The 24,429-nt window shown below is 42.1% G+C and overlaps 1 protein-coding gene across 2 annotated transcripts in view; it reads right to left on the bottom strand.

The window, feature by feature from the left end:
- LOC115253729 (monocarboxylate transporter 12) overlaps positions 1 to 24,429 on the bottom strand; it is a 384,960-nt gene that overhangs the window by 298,603 nt on the left and 61,928 nt on the right. The gene's annotated exons all lie outside the window — the stretch shown is intronic.

Here is a 24,429-nt window from a genome sequence, read left to right as displayed (position 1 = left end):
AAAAGTACAATACGAGTAGAGGCTTTCATGGTATTTGTTTTTATTTCCCGGCATTATTTGTTTTTTTTTTTTTATTTTCACTATACTATGGCTGAATGATTACGATTCAATAGTTACGTGTTGAAGTCAAACTAGGAATGCCTCCGTGATATTGAACTTCTAGAAGTTGAAAAGCAGGATCCTTGGTTGTTATTTTCTCTTAAGCCAGATTTGAAGGGAGGCATTCAATGAACAAATTGGAGAATAGCAAAAGTCATAGCTTACCTTGATGAGATTTTTTTTCTCGTGCGTATTGATGATTTTTGAATTTTGATAATGTCAAAGATAAGATGCAAGGAGAACAGTTATAGGTTCATGATTGAAGCTTTGAAATATAGTCTTGAAATAATCAACAGTTGTTAAAATAAGCATTTGAAGCTAAATCAAATGTACTGTAGTATACTAACCAAGATGCTGACAGTATATGCATGTATAGACAGCTTTTGAGAGCGTTTGATGTGCATTAAAGTAGAGGAAACAGTGAGACAGATAGGAGATTTCCAAAGAGTAAAATTTTCATCATCAGTTGGAGCAATCAACACCAATTTTAAAAAGTCCTTTACGAATGAATCGGCATTGAGAATTGAATGATCAACGAAAGATTTTCTGCTGGTGTTAATTCTCACATCGTATGTTCGAATTTTCAACATTCTGGATGTAGATCCGTATATTATTATTAAACAAAACTTATTTGTTCTCTGCGTGAATACAAAGTTTCACTAAGGTTTAGTTGATTTTATTAGTTTTCAAGAAAAAATTGTTAGGTAAATATGTGCCATGTCATTTCATAAAGTATTAATTTAGTTTTATTCTGTAATTGGCGGTGCTTCAAAAGTCATATTATCAAATGTAGAGCATGGTATTTAAAAAAATAGGCACTGCAAAAAAAAATGCATTGATTTGAAGTAAGTTGAGCAATGAGATTTTTTTTTCAATCTGAAAATTTGTACAATTGGAAAGATAAAAAAATAACGATCAATCGTATACCTAGTTAATCAATAGGATGCATGATTGTTGTGTAAATATCAGAAAAAAAATCTAAAAATGTTTAAAAGGAATATGAAGCGTAAATTAAACATTTGTACAATGCAAATTATGTACTGTAATAAATCAAGTTACGACAAAAAATAATTCATTTGTAACATATACAACTCAATGAGAGTAGGAGAGGGAAGTAATGTTGAGAAGGATAGAGCAATCAGATCTGGTCAGATACATTGTGGGAAATAATTAACATAGTAGTCCTTGCTTTTAGAGCAATTATCACACGCAACCTGAGATTGGCAGATTCTAATACAATTGGGTATGAAACATATCGTCCCCTTAATGCTAGAACTAGGTAACTGGTTTTGCGAAATCTCAAGAAATTTGTTTATATCTGAACGTACACCACAATAAACACAAGTTTGTCAATTGAAAATCCGAAAACACATATTAATTCAACTTTTAAGACCAACAAAGAGTTTGATTTATACCAGGATAAGATTTACCAGCCATTTTTATCCGCACTTTCCAAAACGAGTTACCTCTAGAGTTACCTAGTTCTAGCATTAAGGGGGCGATATACAAATATTGTATTAGGGCCTTGCAAATACACAAATTGGTAGGTGGCAGTATACCAAAAATTGTATTGGCTTCCTAGAATTTGGAAAAGGAAAATTTCGCATGTGTGCGTGTGCTCTCATTATTTGTTCTATTTTTAGACTGATCATGGCAGCAGCGGCGGCATCAAATACCAATACATGTTTAAAAAGAAATACGGGCGGCGGCTGGAATCGAACCGAGTCACTATCATGGTGATACACAGTATCCTGCGCTCTAACCAGCATGGCTATAACTGCACATGAATAGACAAGAGGCTGAAAGCCATCATGATCAACACAAACGTGGCTTGGTGATGGAAGTGATACAGCCGCCACACTGCACAATGGGTCCAGAGCCGTATTTGCGAAGACAAAACTGTTTATGCTTCAGCCTTAAGTTTTTAGACACATATTATGTTTCAGAAAGTTTATTTTCAATTGTTGACCCTATTCCCTATTATTGTTATGTTAGGGTGGTTCGTCTGGTTAAACTGATTCAAAAATCTGCTTTCCAATAATTCTATTTGCGATGCCATGATGGATGGTGACGGATCGTTTAATTAGAAATTCCACCAATAAACGGCAAATTCTAAATTTCATATATCTCAGGACTCTCACCACTTAGAAAGTTGGTGTCTTCGACAAGCCCTTGACCTACCAAACAACATTGTCAAAGACACCAACTTTGTAAGTGACCAGAATTCTGAGATATATTAAATTTAAAATTTGCTTGACCTCTAGCACCGCCTAGTGGTATATACAAAAGCATGCTAAGTTTTAAAAATTGCCTAAAACATTTTTAGCAAGTTGTATCCTTTTATAAAGTCCTCCAAAACTATTCAAATTTCGATTACTTGTTCCTCAACGAGTTTGATTTAATTGGTGCAAATTTGGGCTTAATTGATTATTCAACTTTACACGAAATTAGAGCCCTTCTATCTATATCTAGTTTTCGACTTCCGTTTATCAAATTACTGTACCTTAGGACTAAGCGAACCGAATTAAATTAAATTTTGAAAGTTTGTGACTAATGTATTAGTCTTCATGTATCGTTGGACTCGACTAAAATATGACCAAAGGCAAAAAAGTTGCAATTTATTGAAAACTTTTCGAAAAGTTCTAATGATTCGAATGTTTTATCCAAGGGCTGAAAGTCTCTTGAATAAAGACAAATCAATCAAATCAATCGAGTATTTCATTTTTGTAAATTTGCTATAACTTTGTAAAACATTCTGATATTGTATAGAGAATAATTAATCAGCAGATTTTTGGATAAGCCACACTTGATTGACCGTAATCATTTCACAATAATGAAAAAAAAAAAGAAATGACAGAACTTGGCAGAAAAATTTTTGTCTTCGTAAATACGACTCTAGACCCATTGTGCACTGAAAAGCCCGCATCCAGCAGGTTGCTGTTTGCAAGTGGAAAATTCCATGTAGACAATAGGACGCGAAGCTCAGCAGCGAAGCGAAAGTTATTTTTAGACGCAACCCGGTTCAACTTCTCGGGTTTGAATGGAGGTGTTTGTGTGTAGTGGTATGGAAGCTATGGAACCGTGTACCGCATCTTAATACAACGAATGGATTATGATTTATCACATTTCTAGACGAACATTTGAAAAGGGCCTATCTGCTTTGCGTAAACAAACATGTTTTTGTCCCTGTAGGGCCCATCTGCATCCACCCATGCACATCAACACCCTTATCAGAAAGAGTGTTCTTCAAGCTATCTGTTAAGGGTGTTGATGTGCGTGGATGGATGCAGATGGGCCCTACAGATACAGAAACATGTTTGTTTACAAAAAGCAGATAGGCCCTTTTCAAATGTTCATCTAGATTTTCTGTACGTTTTTAATACATAAATTGGTAGAAAAGGCATATCTCAATTTTTGGTAGCTTTTCTTGTTTTGCGTGCATTCTTTTAAAGAAGCATTTCAGTCTTTGAACGAACCTTATGGAGAGAAGACGCAAACGTTATGGCTTTGGAGAAAACGTTGTATACGTCCGGTCACAACAGTTTCCAACAGATACATCAATTGTGATAGCACATACATCTCTAGTGGTTAGTTCAGAGATGAGTGTAGCAACAATTGCGTTGTTGACAAGCACTCATGATCAAGGAATGACACGCAAGTTTGTCATTTCATTTTTATTGAAAGTAGCAAACACCGGATTCATAAGGATTCCTAGATAGAAATTCCCCTTACGAAAGTAAGGTTCTTGGGCTAACGCCCAACCCCATGAAACGGCTGTCATCCACATACAACTGGATTGAAGCCAAAAATATGGTGCTGGACGTGGTGCTGATTTGAATCGGCGGTTGCATAAGGCTGAAAACACAGTGATTTTTTCTGTTGGAGCAGGTGCGACATTCAAATTTAATTGACTTAAGTGTTGTTTTAAATGGGTTAAATGTATTTTCATACTTGTGCGTCTTGTAAATTTGAAAAAGAACACTAAACTCATTGAAAAATATGTGGAAATGATCGTTTTTCAATCACGAATTTATCTCCGCACGACAAAGTTCGCTTCCGCACGTAGCAGATTGGCCAGCAGACTGAAATTTCGTAAACAAACCTGTGGCGCCCCACCAACGGCGGCGGCTTCAAGAACTAACGCTTTCTTCAGGGGGTTGCTAACGCCACTTGGGCTGTACCATTTTTCATAAGCCTGCAAAGATTGATCGTTGATGTTCTTTTGTGCTGAAAATTGATTTGAACTATCCTAACCGTATCCACTACCCAAACTAGGCAAGATTAAACTCTTAACAATCACAGTACAAAGAAGACCAGCAACCAAGCCAGCAACAATACTGCCAAGTCGGTATCCATTTGAATGCGCCAAAGGCGAGGATACACAGAATATACTGTGTAAAACGCATAATGCGAAACCATATAGGATCTTTTGGTATTGCTGTACCATTTAAGCAGGTGTACCTATTTTGGGCACTTGACGCTATAACTAAGTAATTTTAAAACCGAATGATTTGAATTTTTGTATAGAGCTTTTGTATAGCAGCACGTACAGTATCTAGCTCTAAACAAAAATTCAAATCAATCGATTTGAAATTGACTTAGTTATAGCGGCAAGTGCCCAAAATAAGTACATCTGCCTAAATGGTACAAGACCCTAGGTGAAAATTTCAACTAAATAATAACATCTTCATAATTCCGCCCAGTAAGTGCAAAATACTGTGGGGGGTGCCCTGGTACTCCACAGGCTTCGTTTGCGATTAAGTTTTTATAAGAGCCCCCTAACAATTCATTCCTAAGCACGGTAAGCATAAAGCCGCATAACACCTTCAATTAGAGCTCACCTGATTAGTGGACTCCTACCACTGGAACAGGCGATTCGTAGTGCTATTCTTAGCCAGTTGAACCAACCGCTACCGACACTAGGGGAACTGGGGGTAAGACGCCCACGTTAAGGAAGAGTTCAATTTTTACCACGAAACACTTTATAATACACATGTTTTTTACACTAACATGAAGCACCAACATGTTTCCTTTTAAATGGAAGATACCATAAACCAGTTTTATGTTTTACTACTGAAAAATTGAAATTTGAAAAAAAGTTTGATTTTCAGAATTTTTGTTTTAATGCGGGGTAAAACGCGCCACTAGCCACAGCTAACGCCAGGTTGCCAAATTGTGTACATATACTTGCGCGCCTGGTTTACTGTCAACTGTTATTGTTCGTGAATGGTATTCAGTCATTGCATAATTATGGATCACCTGTAATTATGGGTCAATTCCATGTAAACGTCATAGTGAGCTGTTTTAGCAATAATTACTACAAAATGACGGATGGCTGTGTGATTGGTGAACTTATTTTTAGTCAAAGTGTGTTGTTACTTGGTTCCAAGTTGTGTTCTACATAATTTATGCCAGAAATTGGATCTAAATGGCTATTTTAATGTAAATAACTAGGGGTGGGCATTTTACCCCACACATGCCTCAGAAGTTTGGACCCTTGTAAAAAAGTTCTAAGGGTCAACTTCGATACTTTTTCCGCTTGGTACACAAATAATGGGAGTTTGCACAACAGTTTGTGGGGATAACGAGAAAAAAAAATCTTTTAAATGATGTAAAAAAGTGCAAAAACTTGATAGGCTAAAATTACATTAAAAGTAACCAAAATCTTTTTTTGAAGTTTTTGTACAATTGTTTTAGTAAAAATATGTAAACTCAAATGTAAAGAAGCATTTTTATTCTTATTTTAACGACTGCAGTTGACAACAGTACTGAAAATAACGTGGTTTGCCTAAAACAAGGGTGGCGCAACTTGCCCCCTATGGGCGTTATGGCCGCAGTTCCCCTACACAGCTATCTAGGCTGATCTGGAAAAGAAGTTAATATTGGTGATCAACTTCATACGGGCTCGAAAAGCAGGATTGCTGGTTAGACTGCCATCTTGGACATTGTAGTCGACATTTGTGGACTTTAAACGTTTTCTTCATACCAAATATACCCGTTTTGCATGGTTTGAGTTTTACAATAACTCCGGAACGCCTTGACCGATCCAAAGCATTTGCAATAGCAACCAAATGCGATAAAATTCCATCTCGATTTGTGCTGAAATCTGAAAAATCGACCAATGGGAAGTGCCTTACAAGCGAGTGAACTCTTTTTGCATACAGACATACATACACACGCATACAGACATCATCTCAATTCGTCGAACTGAGTTGATTGGTAGATGTGATTTGACCCTCCGAGCCTTCTGTCGAAAATTCGTTTTTTGAGTGAACACATAGCCTTTCAGTATACTTTGGTGTACGAGAAAGACAAAACAAGTTGAATTAAGGTATATGAATTTCCGAAAAAATATGAAGTTTGTAGCTGATTGCGGTCGTGCGACAAAGGCACATTGTGCCATCATTAATGATCATTTTGTGATGCTTATTCCGTAATTCACCCACACTTTTTGTAGCTTACCTATGCGTAAAAGTAATTCAGATTACAGTTTGTTATTCCTTCCTTCTAGGGAACTATCCAGAAGGCTTCAACAGTCGTCATTATTGGTCGTCGTCGACGCGTCGTTTGTCAGTCATGGGTTTGAGGTACGTCTGTCTGCCCCCGGAGGGCGTCTCTCGACGACGAGGATTGAGCTATTGAGAGCTTATATTTATTTTTTTTTCGTCGGAATCATTGAAATGTCTTTGTGCTTGCTTACCCAATGCGACGTGCAATAATGTAATCGCGGTGCGGTGGAGGAGCCATCTGGTCGAAGAAATGGCATTTGTGCAATGTATGTAGGTACAATCAGGTAACCTTTGAGCTTTTCCAAGGGACGCGGAGAGCCTCGTGCATATTTCACGCACTTGATTGCTTCAAAATTCGTCGGAATTACGCGGGATGAAGCGTTCGGACAGCTTAATTAGTTATCGATGGTATTTAGTACCTACCATAGGTACGACGATGGTCACCACCGCCTTTATGTCCGAACTAATGAGAGTTTCATACGAGGAGTCGAGCTAGCGGTACAAAGTTTCAGTGTAGTGTAGAGTGATTTGTCATTTAAAACCATGTGAGTATGTGTTTAGTAATTGACGTTATTTGCCATGAGAAGTGAGGACTATTAGCTCTTGGGCACAATTTATCACCAACTTCTGTATATGGTTTTATAATCTGTTCAAAATTGAGTACAGTAGTAAACCATAATGACATGCACTCCGCCACTCTCGTACATGATGCAGAGCAATGATGTGAGTTTTAATTTGAATTAAATAAAGACACTACACCGTCTTCAACCAGAGGTTGCACAGACTGAACGTTTACAAACATAAGACCAGGACTTTTCTAGATTTTTTTTCCGAAAAATCTTTCCGGAAATTCCTTCAAGTATTCTCTCAAACGATCTTCCAAGGATTAAATCCAAAACTTTCTCCGGTATTTGCTTTAGAAATTGCTCCAGGGATTTTTTTCTTTTGGCAATCTGAATTTCTGTCAGAAAATCTTCCAGGAATTTCTTTAAAAATGTTTTCAGGGACTCTTGTGAGATCCATTCGGGAATTCACTGCAGGGATTCCTATAGAAACTCCCCTAAGGGTTCCTTTACAAATTTTTCGAAGGATTCTTTCAGAAAACCTCCCATGGCTTTTACCATAAATTCGACTAATAATTTCTTCAGAAATATCTCCAGATTTTTTTCCTGAAATTTCCTTATAAATTTCTCCAAGGATTCATTTAAAAAAATCTTTCACGAGTTCCTGAAAAAATCTCCTTGGGATTCTTAAAGAAACTCTTTCAAGGACTCCTTTGGAAGCTCCTTGCAGATTTACTTGAAAAAATCATGCAGGAAATCTTATAGAAATTCAGTCAGAAATTCTTTCACCACATCTTCCAGAGATTCATTAAGACTTTAGATTGTGTACCAGCAATTTCTCCAAGAACTCTATAAGAAAGTCTTGCACGGATTGCTTCCAAAAATGTTGCATTGTGATTCTCTAGGAACATATACTTCAAGTATTCCTCTAAAAAAATATTGCATAGATTATTTCAGAAGTTCATATTCAAATTTCTTCCAATTTATAGAAAAAAACAGACCCGTAAAAAAAAAGAATCGGGTGTTATGATAAAAGCAGCAAAGTCATTAATTGCACCTCCAGTCAAAAAAAAACGTATCCGATGTCAGGTTCCCTCCCCCCGAAAACAACTGAACCGGATGAAAATGTGTATTGATATCAGCGCAAATGAGCTAATTAATCACGATCGCTTTAAACTCTTCTTCCCAAAGTGCACACCCAAATTGGTCCGTTAAATTGCTACATCATCGTTTCGAGGGACCTTCTCCCTTTTAGCCGCGCGCCCAACGAACGCTTGTAATAATAAAAAAAAACTGATGATAAAAATAACACACTGACGTTGCGGGATCAACCCACCAACCACAACGCCCCCTTCCATCAGTTGATGCGGTGTACTGTGCAGGTTGTTTGATTACATGGACATTTAAAAAAGTGCGATTTCACGAATCGAATACCGCTGGCAGGCGGGCGGGGAACGGCGATGGTCTCTCTGCTGAGCCCTTCGGGGGCGCGTACTCAACGAACGGCAACACAGCAGCGTCAACGGTAACGGCAGAGATTAATTGCAATAAATTTTTCTTAAGCTGCCGGCTTCGGTGCCTGGCGTTACTTCTTCCTGGGGACACAGAGGTGTTTTCTGGGGTAGTGGTTCCCAACTGTTCCGTGATCAACCGAGTCGGTTAAATCCCTTCTGAAGAAATATAGGATACATCCCATCTGCTCCACGAGATTTGAAAGGAGCGACACCACGCCTGCTTCCAACTGCACAGCAAGTATCAAAAACTGATACCGCGTGCACAGCGATTTGACCTCCCCGCAAATAAGACCCTATCAGCCAGCACACAGAAGGACAGTCAGCACTTCGGGCTTCCACCTACACCAACCTTGCCGAGGACCTCTTTCCAACCGCGGGCTCGGATTCAACCCAGTAGACCGACGCCACGACAGCAACGCTACCAGGATGCCCTTCCCGTGGCCAGTTAATCGCTGTAAGGGTCAATTTCAACCGCAGGACACCGATATGACCTACGTAGAGGACTCGGAACCCTTGGACCACCTCTTGTATAGCGACTGCACTAGCCATTCTCCGAGTCGAAGCACCACCTCCTCTGTAGCTCCAAGACAATGGGGGTGATAGCCATTGAAACGGCATTCCAGCCAAACTCATTCCGAAGCAACCATGGCCTGAAAGGATCTGAGTCAGGTGGAATGTTACTTCCCTATGGCGCCTGTTTACCCAACTATCTACCCTCGGAATCAACCTATGGGTCCACTTTCATTTGGTGGAACTGCCCCACGCGCACTGCCGTTTGACTATGGTGGCCAATCTGGCAGCCTTGCGTATGACTCTTGTGCCGTGCATTTCAAAGCACTCTATGTCTTCTCTGATAAGGATACCGATAGCTACCATACCAGTGATGACGCAGAGGGCATCGTGTGACACCGTACGGTACGCGCTCGCAACCATCAGGCACATTAGCCTATAACAAGTACGTTCCAGATTACCACGGTAGCTTTCGATACTTAGCTCCGTGCCCCAAGCTGGGCCGCCAGACCTTAGTATGGACGTAGTAGCACTAGTCAGAAGCTTGCGCTTACTGGCATATACCGCAGAGTTATTGGACATCATCCGGGACAGTGCCACTATAGCTGTGGAGGCTCTTTTGCAGGCGTGATAAACGTGGCTACCAAAGGTAAGCTTATCGTCGATCATCACGACGGTGTGTCAAATGTTTGACGGAGCGCTTCTACGTGGTAGTGCAATCACCTACACTGATCACCACTTGCACCTTGCCTCCACATCCTTGATCGAGTGGGCAGTAGTTAACTCCACTTCTTCGATAGATTCACCGTAGACTTCCATCGTAATGTTGTCAGCGAAGCCGACGATCTCAACCTCAACCGGGAACACTAACCTCAACACATCATCGTACATGACATTCCATAGCACCGTGTCCGACAAGCAGTTGTCGAACGTGAAGGTGAACGTGGTGTCATCAAGCAGCTGTGAGTTCTGTACAGGAGATCATCTGGCGTTCAAGTGCTCTACGTTCAACGGATTATCAGCGGAAGATCGATTAAAGATGGTGCGTGAAAAACAGGTGTGCTTCAATTGCTTGCGACGTGGTCACCGAAGCGGAGAATGTAAATCGAACAAGGCGTGTTCGAAGTGCAAACGGAAACATCACACACTGATCCATGTTGAAGGTGGTTCAGCGCAAAGTTCAGGTTCCAGCAATGCCAGTGCAGCGGATCAGCAGCAGTCTCCAAAGCAAGCGGCGCAGCCGGACAACGCAAATGTTCCTGGTAGCAATACGCCCAACACCGTGGCTCCGAACGTAGTCGAGAAGCCAATTTCGCAAGTGCTGCAGCTGACTGCAATTGTCATCGTTTTGGACAAGCATGGAAACCCGCAATCATGTCGCGCTCTTTTGGACAGTGGTTTTGCAGGCCAACTTCATCTCGGAGGCGATGTTGGGAAAGCTGCATGTGGATCCAGAAGAAATCCACATGCCCATCACCGGAATCAACAGTGTGAGGTCCAGTGTTCGACAACGGGCGAAGGTGGAGGTTCACTCGAAGCATAATAGTTTCAAGATGGAGTTGGATTCCTTGGTCTCGCCGAAGTTAACGGGGAACCTGCCGACCTTTGAGGTTGAAGCTGTCACATGGGACATTCCCGCTGGAATCCAGTTGGCAGACCCTACATTCTTCCGTCCAGGACAAGTAGATTTGCTTGGAATGGAATGGTACGACGATATACTCAAGGCCGTTCGTCTGAAGCTATCAGAAGATCTGCCTACGCTCCGAGATCCGCAATTTGGCTGGTTGGCTGGTGGAAAATATCCTAGTGCTTTTTGTGGAACAATTGTGAACTCTAATGTGGCAACACCATCAAGTGACTCTTTAAACGAACTGATGCAAAAGTTTTGGGAAGTGGAAAGTGTTTCCAGTGAGAAGTGCGTGACGACTGAAGCTGAACAGTGTGAGCAGCATTTCCAGTCTACGGTTCGTCGATACGTAGTACAGTTTCCACTGCGGGAATCAATCAGCCAGCTTGGAGATTCGAGACCAATGGCTTTGAGGAGATTCTTCGCGCTGGAAGCAAAATTTCAGGAGAACCCGGACAATAAGAAGCAATACGCCGAATGCGTGGACGAATTTGAGCAGCTTGGACATTGCAAGGAAGTGCATTCCGATGGTACTAAGAGTTCGAGCCTAGTTACAAGTAAGTGGAAAGTCTGTTCCATAACACCTTTGTCCATCCCGCGCAAGGAGCTGATGGCAGCTGTACTCCTGCATCGATTGGTTAAAAAAGTGGTTGACGCAATGGAATTGGAACACGTCTCGGTTACTCTCTTGTCCGACAGCCAGGTGGTCATTGTCCGATCACGGGCACTGGACGGAGATTGGCCGGCTCTTCCCACTGAAGAGGGCCGCAGGAACAAAGCTGCAGACGATAGCTCGACGACGGAATTTCGGAATAACTCTCAGTGGAAGCCTTGTAAAAGGCTGATTGTTCGGCTGTCCAAGTAAGAAGGCTTGAGGGTTGATTTTCTCCGATGTTTATTCCTTCACTGATCAACAAAAAACTGATGCTCTTCGAGCGAATTCCATCACTTTTATATCCCACCCCAGCATTCCCAAAATACATCAGCCATCAATCAGCGCGAGCCTCGCTCGCATTGGTCGGTGCCCTGGTCGACGCTGAGATACGAACATGTCGCAGCGTGTTCTTCGCGTCCTCGTCTCGCTTCGCTCGTATGATGATTCTGGCCGCCGCCACCGTTCGAATGTGCAGCCGCTCGTCGGCCGCCAGCCAAGCAACAGAAACATTTCCATTCGGATGGGTAGTGCGCGTTCACACATTAGACTCATACACAGGTGTTAGTAAAGGGGGGACCGAAATAACCCGCGGTCGACTCGGGATTAGTTGGTTGGGATTTTGGGATGGGTGAGGATTATTTAGGATATTATTAACACAAACACATATTTACACATTATGTACGCTCCGTGCGCGGACAGTCATCGAGTGGCTTAACAATCCGTTGGGCTGTCTGCAAGTATTCGCGAGGAATCGTGTAGCCGAGATTACAAGCGAAAGTGAACATGTTTGAAAGAACGCCCGCTCTGCAGACAACCCAGCAGATATTGTATCGCGAGGCATGCCAGCAAAAGCTCTCTCGATGAGCAACCTGTGGTGGAATGGTTCGTTTTTCCTATGCAGTGCAGCATATGACGAAGTGGTTCCTGCAGCTCTGGAGGATGGAGAGATTCCTGAACTGAAGCCGGCAGTATCTGTCAACGTAGGAGCTGTATACGAGGAGCTTCCGATATTGACAAAGATTGAGTCATTTCCGAAGACACAAAGGAATATCGCCTACGTTTTAAGGTCCATCGACAACTGCCGTAAGATTGGTGAACGAAGCACTGCCACGACGCCCACGATTTCTGAATTGAAGGAGGCAAAAAGCGGATCATTCAAGCGATCCAGAGGAGCGAACTTCAGGATGTAATCGATCGTCTGCAAGCGGGGAAGCCATGCAAGAGAATCGGCAACCTGAATCCTTTCTTGGACGAAGTATTACTACGAGTTGGAGGTAGGATTCGCCACAGCAAACTAGCATACGAGGTGAAGCATCAATGGATCGTTCCGAACAAGCACCCCGTAACGAGAAGACTCATCGCAGCGGTACATAGAGAAAACCGGTTCGAGCTGGAGAAAGCTGGTCCGAGTAGCGTGATCACAGCCCTAAGAGAGCGCTACTGGATACTGAACGCCAGATCGACGGTACCGTAGGTGACGAGAAGTTAAAGACAATCACACCGTCTTCGGCCAGAGGCCGCACAGACTGAACATTACTAACACTAGACAATGGACAACACATATAACACCCAGTGGCCCAGTGGAGAATTTTCCTTTTGACGAAAAGTTTTCCCCGACTGGAGCGGGAATCGAACCCACACTACCAGGCTTACGAGACACCTAAACGACTGACGCCGCTAACCGCTCGGCCACTATGCCCACACTTGCATCACTTGCTTTAAATCAAGCCAGAAACTTGCTGAGCACTTCATGGGAGACTTGCCGTCGTTTCGCTTCACCGCTACACCTACGTTTCTGAAAGTTGGAGTAGACTTCGCTGGACCTATCTAGGGTATTGTACCATTTGGGCAGGTGTACCTATTTTGGGCACTTGTCGCAATAACTAAGTGAATTTCAAACCGATTGATTTGAATTTTCGTTCAAAGTTAGGTACTGTACGTGCCTAACTCTGGACAAAATTTCAAATCAATCGTTATAGCGACAAGTACCCAAAATAGGTACACCTGCCCAAATGGTACAAGACCCTACATAAAGCAAACCGCCAGGAAAGCAGCTTCAGTGAAAGGCTACATATGCGTATTTGTCTGTATGGTTTCGAAGGCAATGCATCTGGAAGTGGTGGAGAACCTTTCTACTGAAGAGTTTTTGGCAGCACTACAACGGTTCGTTTCCAGAAGAGGAGTACCCGAGAAGGTGTATAGCAACAATGGAACGAATTTTATTGGCGCGCGTTCACAGCTTCGTGAGTTGTACGTGCTATTCAAGTTCGACCTAACCAACGGTAAGCTATCACAGTTCTGACAAGTCAAGGAGTCAAGTCAGTCCCCGGCTGTCCTACAAAAGAAGGCCAAGGACTAGGATCATGACGCGGAAAAAAGCGCCTCGAAGATCTCCTCCAACATCTCTGGAGATTGCTCTGTAGGAGCCATTACACCTCTTGTCTTGGCCATCACGACCCTGTAGGCATCACCCCACGGATTCGCTTTAGCACTCTGACAGAGACCCTCAAAGCAGACCTCTTTGCTTGCTCTTATCTCGGTCTTTAGCGCGGCTTTTGCAGCGGCGAACACCATTTGCCGTTCGTTTCGCTCTTTCTCAGATCGTGCACGCTGCATCCGCCGCATAGCCCGTAGGCAGGCGCGGCGCAGGTCCGCAATCGCGTCGGTTCACCAGTAAGCCGGTGGCCTCCCATTTCTAGGGTGGACTCGCCTAGGCATGGTCGCATCACACGCACGTGAGAGCACCGCTACCAGCTCGTCGTCGTCTAAACCAAGTAAGTTTCGCTCACGGCGGAGTGCCTCCCTAAATACCCCTTCTTCGAAGTATGATGTCTTCCACCTGCGAGGGCTTGGCCTTGGCCAAGCCGCCTCTTCCTCTACCCGCTGCCTGCTGTTGTTGTAGTCGATATTGTAGCGATCGCTATGAGTGTATCCATCGTCTACCCTCCAGTTCGAACTACTTGTTAGGCCAGGACTACAAAAAGTTACGTCAATGATTGGCTCCGCACCGTTCTGACTGTAGGTACTCTTGGTACCGACGTTAGCCAGATCGACATCTAGCATGGCCAGCGTCTCTAGCAGGATCTGATTCCGCTGGTTCGTGAAACGGCTTCCCCATTCCACGGCCCGGGCATTAAAGTCACCCGCTATTACCACCGGCCTTCGCCCTGTTAGTACGGTCGTCATACAGTCAAGCATCTGCGTGAACTGCTCGATCGACCAACGCGGAGGCGCGTAACAGTTACAGAAGAAGACCCCGTTTAAATACTTTGGCGACCACCAAGCCCTCATAGGTAGTAGACACCAACTCCTGGACGGGGTATTTACCCGTCGTCCATATCGCCGCCATTTTACTTGACCCATTCACGACCCGATTGCCGTTGCCGGCGGGTACACGGTAAGGGTCTACTATGATGGCGATATCCGTTCCCCACTCAGAAACTGCCTGACAAAGCAGTTGCTGAGCCGCATCACAGTGGTTCAGGTTCAGCTGCGTTACCTGCACTGTGATTTGTTCCCTGCGGCTTTCTTAAAGGCCGGGCACCTTGTACCCCCTATTGGATGCCTGTTGCTTACGGATTTCCCGGTACAACTCAGATAAATGCAGCCTTGTGCGTTATGGCCTTCGGCGTCGCATCTTCTACACAGTTTGCTCCTGGCAGGGCCTTTGCAGTCCCATAACTTGTGTCCTTGTTCCAGAAACCTAAAACAAACCTTCGGTGGCTCGTGGAAGGTCAGATGATATACACATCAGCCTATCTTGATTTTTCCTACTTTAACGGACTTTTGGTAGTTGAACCAAGGCTACCTTTGTCTCCGCCGGCCCCATCCGTAGCCAAATGGCTGCGGCGGCCACCTGCACTTTGCACTGTTTTCGCAGTGCCGGTCACCTTATCTAGGGTTTTCACCTTCAGCGTCGCCTCTGCTGTAAGAGCCCTCACCTCTATCGCTTCGCCAAGGACCTCTTCCGTCAAACTTTGGTAGACAGCACCCTTGCGTTCCTTGTAGCGCTTCAGCTCTAAGGTAATTTAATCCGTACGAGTACGTCTGATACAGCGCACGTCCGAGTTGTCAGTCTGTTCAGTCGTGATAATGAGCACGTCGCCTTTCTCGCGCTTGGCTTGCGCCTTCTTGGTTTGATGTTCCTGATCATAGGTCGCTATCCCTTGTTCTCGTTCATTCGGGACGGGCCAGCCTTTTCAGGTCCACCCTTCCCAGCTTTCCGGGACGCCTGGCCGGAGTTCGACTTGCCAGCATTTCTGCCGATCTTTGGGGTTAGTATTCTTCTAGCCTTGCGGGCACCTCGTCCGCTTTTGCGAGTGCTTATCAAAAGTAGTCGTATCCGCCACACCTTTTGGACTCCCTGCGAAAGCGAAGGCCTCCGTCTGGGTAGACTTCGTAACCTTTACTTTCGCCGGTTCCGCCGCTGCTGCAGTCTTCACGAGTGTCACGTGATTCTGCTTGGCATCGTCCTTCGAGGCCTCGAGATTGTAATCCCTGTTTTCCCGTACAGCTATGCTCTGAAACAGAACATCTGTATCTGGCAGACCTTGGGGCACTACTAAGGGATGCACTAAACACCAGATTGTCTACCGGAACTTACCCACCCTGTCAAATTTGTCATTATTGCCTTTGACTGAATGCTCTTACCATTTCCCACTTGCAAATACAGTTATAAGGTACACCGGGGCAAGTTGAAACGGGTGGGGCAAGATGAAACAGCGGGTTAACATGATGTTTTCTAATGATGATAAACAGTTTGATCGCCATAACACAATGTTTTTGATACAAACCATCTTTTAGCGAAGGAAAAAAATCCATTTTGTATTGAAATCTATTTCAAAACTTCGTGTTTCATCTTGCCCCACCCGTTTCAACTTGCCCCGGTGTACCTTATTCTTAAGCTTAATTTCTTCCCGTGATTGAGAACCACTAGCCTAACTGCAATCTCAACTGCCGGGGATTGCAGCGGATGCAAGCAAAAAACATGGACAAAAAGAATGCATCTCTCATACCTCTAGAAGCAGCGCACTCAGCTAGCTGACAGGTGACAGGGACCACTCAATAGAGCAGTAATCATTATTCATTTGCTGCGTTCGCCTGGTTAAAGGGATTTTCCTTTCGGTAAGTTCTTGTCCACCGAACCAGCAGCGGCGAGCTTAATGAGCGATTTTTGTTGTCCATTCGAGACCGGATTATAATCAATCATAGCTAGAAGGGAATAGGGATCATGCAAAAGGGATCATGCATGTTGCTTGAGATTGTGTCCTCGGGTGAAATTTGCATACCAAATGTGGGGCTTGTGCAAAATGCATCGGAGGAAACATGTGACCAAAGATACAAGCTGAAGTGGATTCGTTTAAGTAGTTCACTGCAGAACAGCCATAACATTTGCCTTTTCACAGTCTCCTTTTAGCATAAGTACACTGCATGGAGAACTTTATAATCCATCCATTACTAGTATCATCGAAACGAGCTCCATATGCCATGTATGAACAAATTGTTACAGTTGAAAACAGAATAAAACATTGAATATGAATTTTGATTTGGCTTCTACCCAATCTGACCAACTGGAAGCTGAATCATTTACGTGAAACGATTTCCCTCTTTCGAATCAACGACACATTTTTGCCACCAACTGCCATCCAAAAAACACCCTACATTCGTAAGATGAAGACACATTTTCGCCACTGATGTCACACGTTTACTGTCCTCTACTTGCTTGCACTCGCACCACAACGGCACTAAATTGCGGGTGATAATTGCTTTGGATTCGTTTGCACGGTGGCGCGGCGTTCTGGAATTCACACTGCAATTACGATAGCAAATCGATGTCTGTCGTCTTGGTCGTCGTCACCATTCTGACTTTTCGAGTTTATCCCACTTGCTCTATCCATTTCACACCGTACTACTGAACCACTGCCATGATGGTCTGTCTGAGAATGTTGTTCGAATGGTTGGAAGCCGGTTATCGGATTCCTTGCTTCGTTATCCTGAAATCGGTCGTATCATGGGTGAAGATGCGGGACAGCATTCATACGCCAAATGAACATAATCGCAAAATTACTGTACTTAACGTGTCTGGTTGGCACTAATAGAGGGTTCGATGTAAATCGTGTAAATAACAGGATAATTTACGTTCGTGTACTATTCTGGTAAGTTATGCTTGTAGATATTCTGAACAAAATTGTAGCTGCACACGGATGGATACTCACCAATTAAAGCGCTGTTTGCAGTTGTCTCAGCCTATCTTGATGCATGGGAAATTCCTTGCCTGAATCGCTCAAGAAAATGCCTTTTCTTCGATCGCAGTATGCAGTTGCGAAGAAATGACAGTTCAAATGGCAGTAATCGTAGAAAGTTTCTGCCAGGAATCACTCAAGAAGTTTCTTGAGCGATTCCTTTCACACTCGAAACTGGGCTTAAAGATGGAAACATCAGTGAAACGTTATCCTTGTTAAAGACGTACAATGGATCACTAAAATAACTAAAACGGCCGCTTTGGAGTGAACAGATAGCGCCACCGTAACCTTGTGTGTTTGACATAACTCCACTGTTGTCAAAATGTTTATGTCCATTTACGGTGGCGCCTCTGTTTACATGCGGTGAACGCTAGAAAAAATGGCTTCGTTGATCCATTGAATCGTATCTTTTGGAACGTAAATCCAGTTCCCTAGTATAGAACAACGAAATTAGTACAATATAAGATTACGAACCGGAAGAAATGGTGACGATCCCTGCGACGGAAGCATGTTTTCGAGATGCGTTACGGCGAAAGATCTATATAGAATCCTAGTTATAACAGCGTCCAAGTATTCTACAGTGTTCTACAAAGTTGTTCTTTGTGATGGAATATACCTCCTTCCAAGATGTTTATAAGGAAGGTGTTAGCGTATAAGCAGTAAGTGGATGCGGGGAGTGCGGCACACTGCGGGGGGATGGAGGTGACAGCCGGCCAGTTTGTTTATGCTGCAGAACGCTACAGAAGCGTTGCTGCGCCGCATCGGCAACAACATTCTCAACACGGATAACCAATGTTGACATATTTCCATGGCACTCATAAAATGAGTAATATTCCTCCAGGCTTAAAATTTGCTCGTGCTCCCGCATTTTTGTTAATTATGAATACAATGGTGATTTCTTAACCAAAAGAGATTGCTTTGCCGAAAATATTGCAAAATATTTGCTTGAGTGGGTGTACGAGCTAATTTGCAATCCGTGTAAGTAGGAAACACTCGATGAGTGTCATGGAGTTTGTCCGATTTTCCTGCTGAGAAAGTTAAGCGTGCGTGGTTTCTGTGGGGTTGCTACGTTGCTAGGGCTGAAAGTTTTTGTTTGTCATCTCCAAGGTCATCTCACTAGTGAAAAAAATTGAATACAAACTGGCCAGCTGTCGTTAGGTTTTCCAATATGGCGGATGGTGGAATCTGACATATTGGATTACCTTCCTTTTACTTACCTTGCCTCCTTCTGCTTTTCTCGTCGTACTGGAATAACGCTTCAAGTGGAACAGCGCCTGCATCTCAACTTGGATGAAATCTCAAAAAGTTATCCTGAAGTATGCTTGGAGAAGTTCCTGTAGGAAACCTATGATTTTTGCAGAAATTATTGCTGGAATACCTCACGCAATTACAGCCACTAGCTCCAGCTTATTTTTTTTTATTTTTCATTCATTATCTTCTATAAACAATCTATAAATAATTTGATCGTTTGATCGATCATTCATTATCTTCTATAAACATGAGAAACAGAGGAAGAGAGAGCAAGTTTCACCTCTTCCATCATTCTCTTTCTCGTGTTTGTTCTGAAGAACGAGTAAAAAGAGGAGCAGCTGGCCACGGTAGTGGTAACAACTGCGATTCTTTAAAAAAAAAATCCTTTTTTGATTCTTCGGGGATTTATATGACGATTATTCCAGAAATTTTCTCAAATTTTCAAGTTGGGAAGGAACTTGAAATTCTTTTAGGAATTATTGCTGAGTTTTCTCCAGAAGTGATGCTGGAAACATTCAGAAATTTCTAGTACAACCCACCATGAAGTTTTGTTGAGATTTCTCATGCAATGTCTGCTGAGGATCCTCCAGGAAGGGCGCTCAAGAGTAATTTCTAGAGCAATCCAAGGTGAAACCGTTTGAGAAATACCACCAAGAAATCCTGGAGAAATTCTAGTTGAAGTTTCTGCTGGAAGGTACTCTTAGGAAAGAATCTTAAGGAATCATTGAGGAAATCTCTGGAGGAGTCCTTGAAAGTATCACAGAAGGAATATGTATAAAAATATGTTTAAAACTCCTTGGGGAAATTCTAAGAGGAATGCCTCCAGGCACTGGCGTAGCCACGGGGGGGGGTTTAGGGTTAACCCCCCCCCCCCCCCCCAGAGCCAAAATTTGTGGAACAAATTTTCAGTATAAAGCGCTTTGCGGCGAAAAAATTTTTCGGCTGCGCCGCTATTTTAAAACTACGAATACAATTGCTCATTACTGTTTACAAAATGCAAGTGTCAAATCAAAAAAGGTATGATTGACCGTTGAAAACCCCTCCCAGAGACAATTTCTGGCTACGCCACTGCTCCAGGAATACCTGATAAGCATCCCTAGGCGATTTCTGCGGGGATTGCTGAAGAAATAGCTTCAATGGTTCCTTCAGGAACTTCTGAATGTCAACTGGGATTCCTCCATTGGGATTCCCATTGAGACATTTGATGGAATTTCTCCATGGACTCTCCCAGAAATTCCTCCTGTGCTTCTTTCAAAGGTTTTGACCAAGAATTCTTCCAAGAATTCCTCTTGGGATTCCTCCATAAATTTCTACAAGGACTCACACAAGAATTGAACAGGTAAGACGCAAAGGGCTGTAAGTGATTAAAAACCACTTTTGAGTAAATGAGGTTTGAAGTTTTTCACCAATTTGTCATCCAAAGCAAAGTTTCAGATTCGACCCAATTTTCTCCGATTTATTGTAATTCATCGTAAAAATAATCTTGAAAATGTTCCTAAAAGCTTAAAATATAAGTTTTTTTTTATATGCTCAGCTCAAAATCGACAAAATAGTCACTTACACCTGGACTCCTCAATTCTTCTTGCATTACTAACAGGAATTTCTTGCTGGGGCTCCTTCAGTAATGCCTGCTGTAATTTATTCATGGATTTCTCCAGAAATAAGTTATTCCTACAGGGCATCCTCTTGAGAATATATTATGGACTACTGCTAGAATTGCTCCAGGACTGCTACTGTTTTTTTTTCTAGATACATTACAGGTAGGTATCCTCCTGATTTTTTTTTTATCTGGGATTCCCATGCAATATCTGCAGAGAATCTTACAGCAATTCCTGCAGGACTTGAGAGCAATATTTATATTAATTGGAGATACTCCATGGAAATCTGCAAGAATGCAAGAATGCGAAATTCCAGATGGTATTTTTGGAATCCCTGCTGTTAACTGGATGTATTGCAAGATGAATTCCTAGAGGAATCCTTGAAGAAGAATTCCAGGAAGAAATCCCGGAGGGATCCTTAGAGAGATCTTCAGAGGAACACCAGCAGTCATCACTACAAAAATTGCTGGAGAAATCTATATAGAAATCTTTTAAGAATTCCTCCAGGAATGCCTGATGAGATTGTGCTAGAAATTTCTGCCGGGATTCTTCCCTCGGGAAAAAATGCCCCGTTAGGAAATATTCTACAGTTTATCCACATCCTCTCGAAATATCACGAATTCTTGCTGTGATTTCTTCAGGAACTCCTACCAGGATTTCAAAAACATTTCCAGATGGTATTTTTGTAGTAATTACTTTTAAGAATCCTTAAGGAGTTGCTGAATAATTTCCGTCATTAGTTTTTTGAGGAAACCAGCAAGACTTCCAAGAAGTTTCCTACCATGAATTCCTCTAGAAATCTGAAGGAATTTCAACATAACTTCTCAAAAAAATCTCTCAATAATGTCTAGAGGTAATTCTAGAAGAAATCTTGGATGAATTACTAGAGGAACAACTTGAGGAATTCGTGGATTGAATCTAGCTGGCATTTTTGGGGAAATTTGAAGTAAAATTTGTAGAAGAATGTTAAAAAAACCTGTAAAAATCACAAAAAGAGCGTCTATATTAATTCCTGTAGGCTAGGCACTCTAGAGTTTTTTTTTCGTAAAATAGGTCCCGAAGGATTTTTTTTTGAGAAATGCACAGAAAATTCCAAAAAGTAACTTTTGGGGGAATCCAAGAAAATGTCTTTTGAGAAATCCTCTTGGAATTCCTCCACGAATTAATGATGAGCTTTCTCTCGAAGTTCTTGCTGCGATTGAACAGAGTTTTTTCCAAATATTACTTTACATATGCTGCCTGTAATACTTCCAAGGGTTCCTATAGGTATTCCATTTGTGATTTCTCCAGAGATTTTTTAAGGATACCTTAAGGAATTTCTCTTGCAACATCACCTGAAATTCTTTTTTAGGAATTTATCAAACACCATCTGCTGAGATTTCTTTAGTTATTGCTCTTAGGAGTCCACCAACAGTTCCTGGTAGATTGCCAGTAGGAATTCCAACAAGATTTCCTGATGGATTCTTTCCTGAATGAATGTTAGAAGCATTCCTTGAGTAATCCTAGCAAAACTTCCTAAGGAAATATCAAATGGATTTCCGGAATGAACTACTGGGTAAATACTTAGTAAAATTTCTGTAGTCCTCGTAGAAATCACTGAAGGAATCACTGCAGGAAATTTCGAAAAATGCCTAGAAAAATCACACACTGAGGATACTGTTCTTATGTTTTTCATAGTTTACATCTTATGAATCAGTTATTTTTATTTTTTTCATCATTTCATAGTCCTCGTATGCTTTTCATACTTTGAAATGCGAAATCCATAAGACTTGTCGTATGAAAAATCTCATAAGAAGCATCGTATGAAAATCATAAGATGTGTTATGAAACAGCGTTGCTAAAAAGCAACAAAACTTTTATTGGCTTCTAACCATTTCAATTTCCGAAGCGTCGATGGGCGTATGAGTAAAGCACGCACTCGCGAACCTTGACGTTCCTAGTTCGATTCCAGGTTTCATTTTTTTTTAATTTGTGCAAAATATTTCATAAAAATATGTATGATAGTCATACGACATAGTTTCAGTTTTTATACGTTGTCGGTATGATTTTCATACGTGAGTTTTATGGAATTTATACAGTAACAGTATGACAATAATAGTTGGCGCTTTGAATCCAAAATCATAGTTCGTAACTATGATTTTCGCAAGAAATTCTTGTGGCAAAAAATCATAGTTGATTCGTATGATTTTCGGAGTTGCAGTATCCTCAGTGCAGCATTTTTTTGTACGTAGGAATCTCAGTTGTTATTGCATAAGAGATTACAGTATTAATTTCTGGAAGAGTATTCCAATCGTTCCATAAATTCCTCTAAAATAAAGAGAATTTCACCAAAAACTACTACAGAGATTCTTTTTGATTTTTTGAGAAATTGAGATGCAGGCGCTATTCCACTGGGAGCGTTATTCCAGTACGAAGAAAAAAAAACAGGAGGAAGTGTATTCCACCATAAAGAACAACTTTGTAGAACACTCGAAAAATCCTAAAAATCCATAGAAAATGTTATATCAGAAAAATCTATTACAAGGGGTCGTCCACAAACAATGACACATAACTCTTAAAGTTGAGCGAATAACAAAGATATCCGATTAAGGTAATAGTTTGTTCGCCAAACTGTCCAATAATACCTTTTTCTGCAACTTTGTAGAAGATACTTACCAATACTCTATCATCATTTTTTTGGGAAAAGTGAATACCTATCGAACTTTTAGGTGAATTAATCATCAATGTGAAAATTCAAAAATAAAGAGTTAAGTATTAGAACAAACTCTTCTAAGACATCATACCTATAACTTCAATATTTGAAGCCGCAAAAAAAGATTATGAATGCGAACCCTAATATACAGTTTGTAGCAGGTTTCTCCGGAGATTATGTCCAAAAATCCGAAAGTCCGGAACTGGTTCCGTAACGGCCGCATGCCTATAGCACAGAGCGATCATTTTCAGAACGAAAATATGTGTGAGATTCAATAAAATTACCGAAAAATACCCTCGTGGCAAGGCATTCTCAATACCCAGAAAGGGGGGAGGGGTCAGGGGGATGTCACATCCCCCCCCCCCCATTATTGAAAGACCAACTAATCGCATTTAATTTAAAATTGGTTTTAAATTTTTTGATTGTATTTTTTTGAGTAGTAGTCGATTGGAAAAAAGTGATTTGTCTAGGGTTTTTAAGGGTTAAACAGCTTATTATATGCCATTTTTCTTTATTATCCAGTTCCAACATAGGATGGAACTGGATCAGATCACAGCTGACTTCTGCTAGATATAGGAGGTACGTTCACCCAGGAGGTGCGACTCAAACAGCGTCTATTCTGGCATCCAGCGGTTGAGTAAGAAATGCTCCTCCACCGGAAGCTATGTCTAAGGTGACCACCCCACGACGGTGAATAGGGATAATAGGCCAACAACCTACTGTTCTCGAAACCCAAAAACCGTTGCGGAAATCGGGAATGAAAGATTACTAACTGATTCAACGGAAACAACATTTAGCGTGATACAACGGACAAGAATTGGAACTTGGAATGTACTAACCCTATCTCAGCAGGGTAAACTGGCACAACTAGTCAATGAGGCATGTCGTATCAAGCTTGAGATCCTAGGACTGAACGAAGTTCGTTGGCTAAACTTTGGCGAACACAGATTGTCGTCGGGTCAAATTCTGCTATACTCTGGCCTACGAGGTGAACACGCTCCTCGCCATCGTGGAGTTGGTTTCCTGCTCAGCGCTCACGCCCACGCAGCGCTCATGAAGTCGGAATCTATTAATGAGAGGATAATTGTAGCAAGGTTCAGAACATATCCCAAGTAACAATTTTAATTTTATCAAAGTTTTTTAGCGATTCAAAAATCCTAAACATAAAA

The sequence above is a fragment of the Aedes albopictus genome, chromosome 1, assembly GCF_035046485.1.
Source record: "Aedes albopictus strain Foshan chromosome 1, AalbF5, whole genome shotgun sequence".
NCBI classification, from domain to species: Eukaryota; Metazoa; Arthropoda; class Insecta; order Diptera; family Culicidae; genus Aedes; species Aedes albopictus.
This window is presented reverse-complemented; position numbering and strand designations above follow the sequence as displayed.